The 8,910-nt window shown below is 37.3% G+C and overlaps 1 long non-coding RNA gene across 1 annotated transcript; it reads right to left on the bottom strand.

Moving 5' to 3' along the window:
- Window positions 1-215: 215 nt before the first annotated feature.
- Window positions 216-1,416, bottom strand: LOC136224876 (uncharacterized). The gene is made up of 4 exons (XR_010686654.1): window positions 1,352-1,416; window positions 817-905; window positions 636-741; window positions 216-543 (listed from the first exon to the last, which is right to left on the bottom strand). It is a non-coding gene; the product is annotated as an uncharacterized lncRNA (long non-coding RNA).
- Between the last annotated feature and the right edge of the window lie 7,494 nt (window positions 1,417-8,910).

Genomic DNA, 8,910 nt, shown 5'->3' with positions numbered 1-8,910 from the left:
AATTGTACAAATCAATTCAAAAAGAATATATAATATCAAAAAATTCAACTTTTGATATATTACTAAATTCAATACATGATTCTAAAATTATAAAACACTAAATTTAATGAAGTATGTCATTTCAATATCACTAGCTTGATATTGCAACACTAATGTCATTTAAATATCAAAATAAAACTATTACATGACATCCATCTTGTTTCTAAATTGTCGATCTTCCACCCATACTTATTGGAAACCTAGACACTAATGGCATTGCCTCTTAGTGCCAATGTTGCAACAATCACGAGCTCTTTGGCAGCTAGTGTCACAGTGTGTAATCTTCAAGCCTGGAAATAACTCTTCACATCTTTCACTTTAGGAAGTCGATCCTGAACTCCAAATAAAATTTACCTCATTCAGTTAAAAAGGAGCCTTAAGTGTTTCATCCCAAACATCTGCGCTCCCATTTGAGACATTTTCAACATCTTCTTCCATTGATAGCCTGATATACTCCTTATGCGCAAACCGATCCCAATCTGTCAAAGTTGGATCCTCACGCTCCTGTCCAAACCAAAATCAGCATATGATAATATACCCCACAGTTGATAATGTCATAACTAGGGAACTAAAAATCGGCAGAGTAATCAACATACCTGGCGAATTAGAAATGGATCACAGCTTTCAAAAGCCATGAACTTATTGAGGTTAAAAAGTATATTGAAAACATTTCAAGTCTCGCAGTGTGATAAAAGCTTCTCTCTGCAAATAAGATCACACCATTCTTAATGTACCAAACAAAAATAGAAGATTCGAAATAGCTATTTGAGTTTTCACCTTCGGTGCAATCATATCTACAATTTGACACAAGATATCCTCAAATAGTACAGGCTCCTGGGCCATGCATTCCATGCGGTGCAGCTGCTCTTCATAGAAGTATAGCAAAAAGTTAAAATTGTGTTTCCTAAGAACACAACTAAGAACAACACATATTTCAACAATTCAATATCTCACTTTCTCTGTTTATTAGTGTTTCCTAATTTTACAAACACTTTGTCCAAAGTCCTTGACAGAACCCCCTTAAAAGCACTTGAAATGTAGCAACTGAACATGACTTCAAACCATCAACCATTTCAGGATTACCAGCATAAAATATCAATGGTGATCTAATCTCAAAGCAACCAATCCTAATTACTACTATATCAATGGTGATCTACAAGTCCATTCCAAATCTGTGTAACCAGCAAACTATATGGCAATGCCTCTTTAGGAAGAAAATTACGAGACAATTTTATTTGGAAAACAAAAGAGAATCTCAAAAAAAGTAATTGCAACTATTCATTACAAATAAAGAAGCACATAGAATATATACCTTTAGCCTGTGATCACCGCCTACAAACTTGACTCCCAGAATGTGCTCTTCATCGTCGAGGAGTTCGAGCCTCTCTGTACTAGTGGTAGCAGACATTCACTTCCCTAACACTTCCAATCCCAAGCTCTCCATTCATGATGCACCTACTCACGAATGGTTTGTATCTCTGTGGCTGATTGAATCGCCTAACCAGTGACCATACCTAATCCAAAAGAATTAAGAATTTCAGTTAGTCATTGATGTAAAAGAACTCGGCAGATTGGTTGATCAGAACTTAGAAATGAAAATTATCCGTGTAAACCACTGAAAACAGAAATCTGGTCATTCCAGAAGCAGTTCAGCACAAAAGAATAAATTAAAAATTGGTTATAAGAAATCAAAGCATAAAAATACAAAAATCAAGGAGTATAAAAAAAACTGAAACCAAACAAAATCCAGCGAGATCGAGATCGATCTAGATTCCTCCATTGACACAAAGAAGAGAGTCAAACACAACGAACTAAACCACCTAGATGGATCCAAGAGAAGCTAGAACTTACAAAGCCGAGTAGTCCTCAGCCGTGACCGAGAAGGAGCATTTCGCCTGCGATTCTCCTCTTGCATTTGTTATCACAAGGGATTAGAAAAGTAGAAAAAACATAAAAATCGTTTTCTGTATAAACAAATCTCAATTAGCAAACTCATCCAAATTTCTAGAGAGAAAGAATGGTCGATGAACCAGACGGAGGAAACAGGATCATAGGGAAGAAAGAGGAGGAGGAAGCTCTGTTTTTCGTAAGCGATTTTAATGGGATCCAGATGGCAGATAAAACAAATTAATGGGCTTTTCTCTAGTGACGATTTATGGATCCGCCCTTTTACAATACATGGATAAGCCCATTTAAGCGGTTTGTCTTGCAGCTGCTATGAAAGGGCCGGTAAAGCCCACTTTTCTTGTAGTGCTTGTTACACTCGTGAAGACTCAAAGAGAATCGTCCTGCGTAGTTTTCCATCCAATCCGCTGTCCTATTTCCTTCACGAAAAACATGGAGTAACCTGACCTCCCAATCATGTTTATACATCACGCGACACTTTTCAATAAGCCAATAAAACATGTGCCGGCTGACACCCTAATCATTAATCATTTTGATAACACTTAAGGAATCAAGCTCAAATATAACTCGTTGATAACCTCTATCCCGTGCAATCATAAGCCTGAAATACATCCCTCATAACTTTGTCAGGAATGCAATGCAGATTCCTAAGTTTACCGTGTAACCACTGACCCATCCACTAGATCCATTCCAGAAGACACCACCAGTAGTCGCAGGCCCAGAATTCCCCTTGCTCGCACCGTCACTATTCAACTTAATCTAACCAATCTCCGACGGTCGTTATCCTACCATCACCTCCGCGCTTCTTACCGCACACAGCCCCTGGTCGGCCCGGAGTGCAGCTCAAAACCCGTCAACCTGCATTCATAAAAAACCTGCTTTATCCAAACAGTGTTCCCCTCGAATGATCAAACACCCGCATACACCATCACAAATGTAGCCTGCCACTCCCGAGTTTTTTCTGCCTTCTTAGACAATTCCCCCGCAGCCAATTCTCCAAACTGCTACTATAAAACTCCATGCATACGAACCCACGTATGCCAAACCACCCTCGTTCGTGATTTGTGCATAGTCCCAAAGAATATGCAGGGTCGATTCCAGCAGTTCACATACCGAGCAGGTGTAATCTTCACTTAAATGTCACCTCATCCTCTCAACATTAGACATAATACCATTCTTCAGAATGAGCCAAATAAAAAACCCCTAGCCTATCCAGTATCCACAAAGACCATACAATCCTCCAATCCAAAAGCTCTCCAATACTATCATCCCAGGATTGGGTCAGTTGGTATGGAGATTTCACCGTGAACCTCCCCGCATCCATAGTTTCCATCTCTATGAATCGGCTGACTCTTGATCAGGAAAAACAACCATTGAAGCCTGTCGGAGTAAGTCTGGCATCGACAAATAAGGCTCAATGACGTCCCAATCCCACTACCAGTCAAGTTTCCAATACTCCGCCATCGAATGAACACTAGTTGTCACAGGTAATGGCATATTACACGCTTCAGCAAGTGGTGATCCACCAGCCCACGCACCCGTCCAAAATCGAGTCATGACCCCATTAGACGTAAGTCTCTTAAGGCCCTGACTGATTAGCATTGAACCCTTAACAATGCATCACCAAATATAGCTAGGCGTCGAACCGACATGAAAACAGGCCACACGAGCATGCCCCGCCATACCGTTTCAACAAGGCCTGAACCTAGAGAGTCTCGTCCTCCATAAGGACCCGTTAGCTAAGCTTTGTGATTAAGGCGAGAATAAACTCCCGGGAATGTCTAATATCCAATTCACCCCACCTCCGAGGTGACAGACTGCAGCCCAACTAACCCTTGGGATCTTCTGCTGACTCTCTAATCCTCCCTAGAAAAACCTTCTGTTCATCGGATCTAGACTACAACAGATACTAACCAGCAATAACCCAGTTTCCATAGAATAAGCTGGCAACGAAGAGGTCATAGATGTAATCAAAGTTGAGATAGACATCGTGACTTCCATCCGCTCAATTGAGCATGTACCCTATTAACGACATGTTGGAATGCCTCCTTGGTCACACATAATACTTACCGAGATTCATAGTACTCGATATATTTAGCTCAAAACTAATAGACCTGACAATTTCTGTGTTCGTGTCGTGTTCGTGTTAGGTTTCGGGTTCGTGTCAAAACCTGAAACACGAACACGACACGAAAACTTTTCGTGTCACAAAATCAGAACACGAACACGACCTGCTCTTGACACGGTAAACACGACATAACACGAATTTTTTACACAACCAATTAAATTGACACGCCATGACCTGCTAACACGACCTAACCTGCTAACACGACCCGACCTATCATTCCAAATATTTTGAACTTTACTTCAACTTCATAATTTGAAAAATTAAAACCTAATAAGTTAAGATAATTATTACAAACAATCTGAAATATGTTTCAAATCCATCAAAATAAATTTAAAACATCCATAAACACACAAACTAAAAATATTTAGGTTTAACATCCATCAAAATAGCATAATCAAATTACATATATCAATCAACTTGAATTGAACTTGAACCAGTAGCCATAGTTGTAGGAATACTCTCAACCATATCATCCTTCTCCACAATATCTTCACCCAAATCATCTTTGGTCAATACTGAAAAATATTAACACAAATTAAAGATCCTTAAACATTGATTATCAAATTGAAATTCAACAAATACAATTTTTAGTTGTTAGTAAGTTATAAAATTTACCTTGCTCCCCAAATAACCAATCTCTTGTGCAAATCAATGCCTCAACCATGTCATGTGTAAGTGAACTCCTAAATTGATCCAACACTTTTCCACCTACACTAAAAGCACTCTCTGATGCAACAGTTGACACCGGAATGGCTAAAACATCACGAGCCATGGCTGAAATTTTAGGATAGCGGTAGGAATTGGCCTTCCAATATGATAGGACATCCAAGTCATTAATTAAAACCAAACTCATACATGGTTATAGATATTGTTGCTGTCCAAAATCATGCAATTAAAACCAAGAATTTTGCAGATCTTAACCATATATTTGATGTCAAGATCAGACAAAATAGCAGCAATTAAAAGAATCCCTAATATCGGCTCTAACCATAAGATGTCAAGAGAGACATACCATAAGATGAACTTCTGATTTGTCTGTGGAAAACTAAATAAAGGATAAAGAGAGACATACCATAAGATGAACAGCAGTCGATGAAGAAGATGATGAGCAGTGAGAGGGAGAAGAAGAAGCAGCCGCTGCCGCTGGCTAGGGAGGGAGAAGAAGAAGCAGCCGCCGCCGCTGGGTAGTGAGGGAGAGGTAGAAGGAGGCGTCGCCGCTGGCTAGTGAGGGGGAGGGAGAAGCCGCCGCCACTGACTACCACGAGATGAAGAAGAAGCGAGCAATGAGTGAGAGCAGGGGATAATAATAAGATAAGATAGGGTTTTTTTATATTCTATATTTATACTCTCTGATAAATAATAAAAGTATGTCTATTTTACTTTTAACCTAGTTTAAGTTTATTATAATTTTTAATTTTTGTAATTAAAATTCGGGTCAGTTTCGTGTTTTCGGGTTGACACGAAAATTAACGTGTCATTTCGTGTCATGTCAATTTTCATGTCGTGTCATAAAACCCTAAACACTAACACTAAAAAAGCATGTCGTGTCATCGGGTCGTGTGTCGCTTTGCTAGGTCTAAACACTAATTACCTATACTAGATGCCTAACAGTGTTATTCGAGAATAAAACCCGAGATATATTTAGCTTAGAACTGATGAGATTCGTAGTATTCGATATATTTAGCTTAGCACTAATTACCTCTAATAGCCGACTAGCAGTGTTATTCGAGAATAAAACCCGAGATATATTTAGCTCAAAACTGATGAGATTCGTAGTACTCAATATATCTAGCTCACATTAATTACCTCTACTAGTCGACCACTCCATTGCCACCGTCGGCATCATTTCATGCCGTGAGCCTCCGCCAGTCTTCATCCATTCGCCTGCCACGGTTAACCGTCTTCCGTTCGGCCTGCCTCAGATTCTGCCAGTATTCTCTCCGTCGCTTATGTGTTCTACCACCGCCATCTACCTCCGTCCATATTGCTGCTCTTCCAAGGGTCATGAATAACGGGAAAACGACTCAAAACAGTGTGGAACGGGGATGATTTGAGATCGGAATCACCAGTTTGTCTTCCTTGATGAACTCAAGTGAGTTGAGTTTCATTTTTTGTCCCGATCTTATATATTAGTCCATTTCTGTGATGGTTGTTGAGTCAGGATATCTTTTTCTCTTCATTCTTCATTGTTTTAACATTTACTCTTCTTTTACCAGATTTGTGGCATACGAAACCGGTGGAGATCTATCTTCGTCGTCAGATCCGGTGGTGAGGACCTTTTGAAGAACATAGAAGGGGGAGTGACAGTTATGTTAGATTAAATTAGATTTTTTTTCTGGGCTAATTACTAATCTAGCCCATTTGAAGGGGGCCATTAACATATTTGACACACTTCCTTTTCATCTTACCAAATTAGACACTTTCATCCACTTTGGATAAAAATACCCTTATTTCAATTCACCTCTTCCTCAAACTATCAAACATTTTCTTTGCCATCTTAAACCAAAATAGAAAAAAGTCAAAGAGATCCATAGCCAAACCCAAAAGTAGCGATGAAATATTTGTATAAATGTCCTTTAAATTTGGTGATCTCAGGAATATGTGTGATGAGTTCGGTTTCGTTAGCAATTTTGAGATTAGCAGAGATCAGAGGAAAGCATTTGTTGAAGTATTCTAAATTTTGGGAATGGAAACACAAAACAGACGAATCTTTCTAGTAGAAACGGTATGCTTTTAGCTTATACGTCTGCTTTTCTCGTTAGTCTTGCCTCTTTCTTCATCTACAACCGTATTGTTTCAATTTTCTCCATTTTTGTCGCATTTGCGATGAAATTTGTCGCATCTGCGCTGTCACATCTGCGACGTCATGAGCAATTTTGTCACAGATGCGACTACTTTCATCGCAAATGCAACAGAAGCAACTATCAATGCGACAAAAATGGAGAAAATTGAAAATGACGGGTTCAACGAGAAAACATCCAACTAACCGGCTGCGTATTTGAATAATGTGTATGTAAAATGAAGAAAGAATACTTGCATGAACTTGAATAATGTATGGATATGCTTAGATGTTGGGTTGAATTATTGAATTTTGTTGTAAGAATTTGAAAGAAATGAAAAGGAGAAGGAGGTTAGGGTATTATTGTCCAGAATGGATAAAAGTATTTAATTTGGCAAAATGAAAGGGAAGTATGTCTAATATATTAGTGGACCCTCAAATAGGCTAGATTAGTAATTACTTTTTTTGTTTTTTTTTATCTTCTGTTAATGATTCTTTTTTATTATTATTATTTTCTTAAGACATGTAACACTAAAATAAACTAGTGGAAAAATTATCTCTGGCATAATGTGAGAGGCCGAGTAAGGTTATGAGTGAATGATAACACAATTTACAAATAAACTAGTTGTAAATTTTAATTAATATTTATAAAGTATAGAGAAAATTACAAATCTGGACCAATTTAAAAGTCCGTTTACATATTAAGACTACTTCAATCACTTCTTACCAATCTAGATACATTAACTTTATTTGGACAAAAATACTATCATCTTTCTCATTCTCCATTTCCTGCAAACAAAATTGAAGTAGCTGGTTTCCTTCTTCTCTTCTTTTCAATTTCCTTCTTCCCTTATTTTCTTTCTCTTCATTTTCTACAATAATTTATACAACAATCAAGAGAACAACACAATCCAAGAGCTAAAGCTTTGTTCAACATTCCAATTCAAAAATCATGTAAGTTTGGATTGATTCGTACCTGCATTTCAATTTCAATTTCAATTTCAATTTCATACAATATCGGCATATGTGTAAGATGATGGATACTTGATATATATGTGAAATGCAAATGAAATTAGCTTAGTTACCAATAATTTTGAACCTAAAAAACTCATTGGAACTCGCATTATCATTGAAAATACTGTAAACCAATACGCCTTTGCAATTCCCAACACTTATCGTGTTGTCTGTTGAGCGATTTTCGCAAGTGCACGGTTTCGCTTGTCGTAATAAAAAGATATCGATCCCACATGGAACGTTTTTTCACAAAAACTTATTTTGATACCGTTTAAATACGTCTTTAGGTTTATATTATAGAAAATCGTTTAATTGAATTGGATTGTGATGAATTGAATTAACATGAATCAGATTAGAACTTTATGTTAGAAATTTAGAAATCAATTCTGTCTTGAGATTGGATTACAAAACAGAAACTTTTAGCGTTTAAAGTAAGAAAAGCGTTAAACTCATTTGCATTAAGCAAAGATATCAACTTAAACATTGTAAAGATTATAAGTGTGTAACAAAAGGTAAATTCCTTCAATTAAAAGGCTTTGAACCGTAGAAATCTCTCTGGTTCGGAGTAGATTTCTACCTTAATCAAATTGATATTTATTTCCGATAAACCGACCTAACGATCATATCATCCGTAAATATTAATTCTTTCAAGTGTTCAACAAAGTTTCCTTGTAACTATGTGAATTAAATACATTTTAATGAAAACACCAGAATCTTACTTCGAAGAAATTATCAAAGTAACTACAGAAAGGTATATTGAATTGCGTAAACTTTTCTTATAGAATTTGTGAATCAATACAAGTTAACAGAGAAAAGAAAACATGGTAAGCATTCTAACTAATTTGAGTTCCGGGTTGTCAATCCTTTCCTTAAACTTCGTTGGAGTTTGTCGGGCTCTAGTGTCGCCTCCGCTGCTTGATCTTCTCGTTGAATCTTCAGAATAGAGATTGTTTGTCTTCTACCGAAATGAAAACTCGTCTTCGAATCAATTCTTAATCTAAACTTAATTGTTACTGTGTTTGTAAGAAATCTAAGAACAATTTGT

The sequence above is a fragment of the Euphorbia lathyris genome, chromosome 3 (genome assembly GCF_963576675.1).
Source record: "Euphorbia lathyris chromosome 3, ddEupLath1.1, whole genome shotgun sequence".
NCBI classification, from domain to species: domain Eukaryota; kingdom Viridiplantae; phylum Streptophyta; class Magnoliopsida; order Malpighiales; family Euphorbiaceae; genus Euphorbia; species Euphorbia lathyris.
The sequence above is the reverse complement of the archived record's forward strand: the minus strand, read 5'-3'. Positions and strand labels throughout refer to the sequence as shown.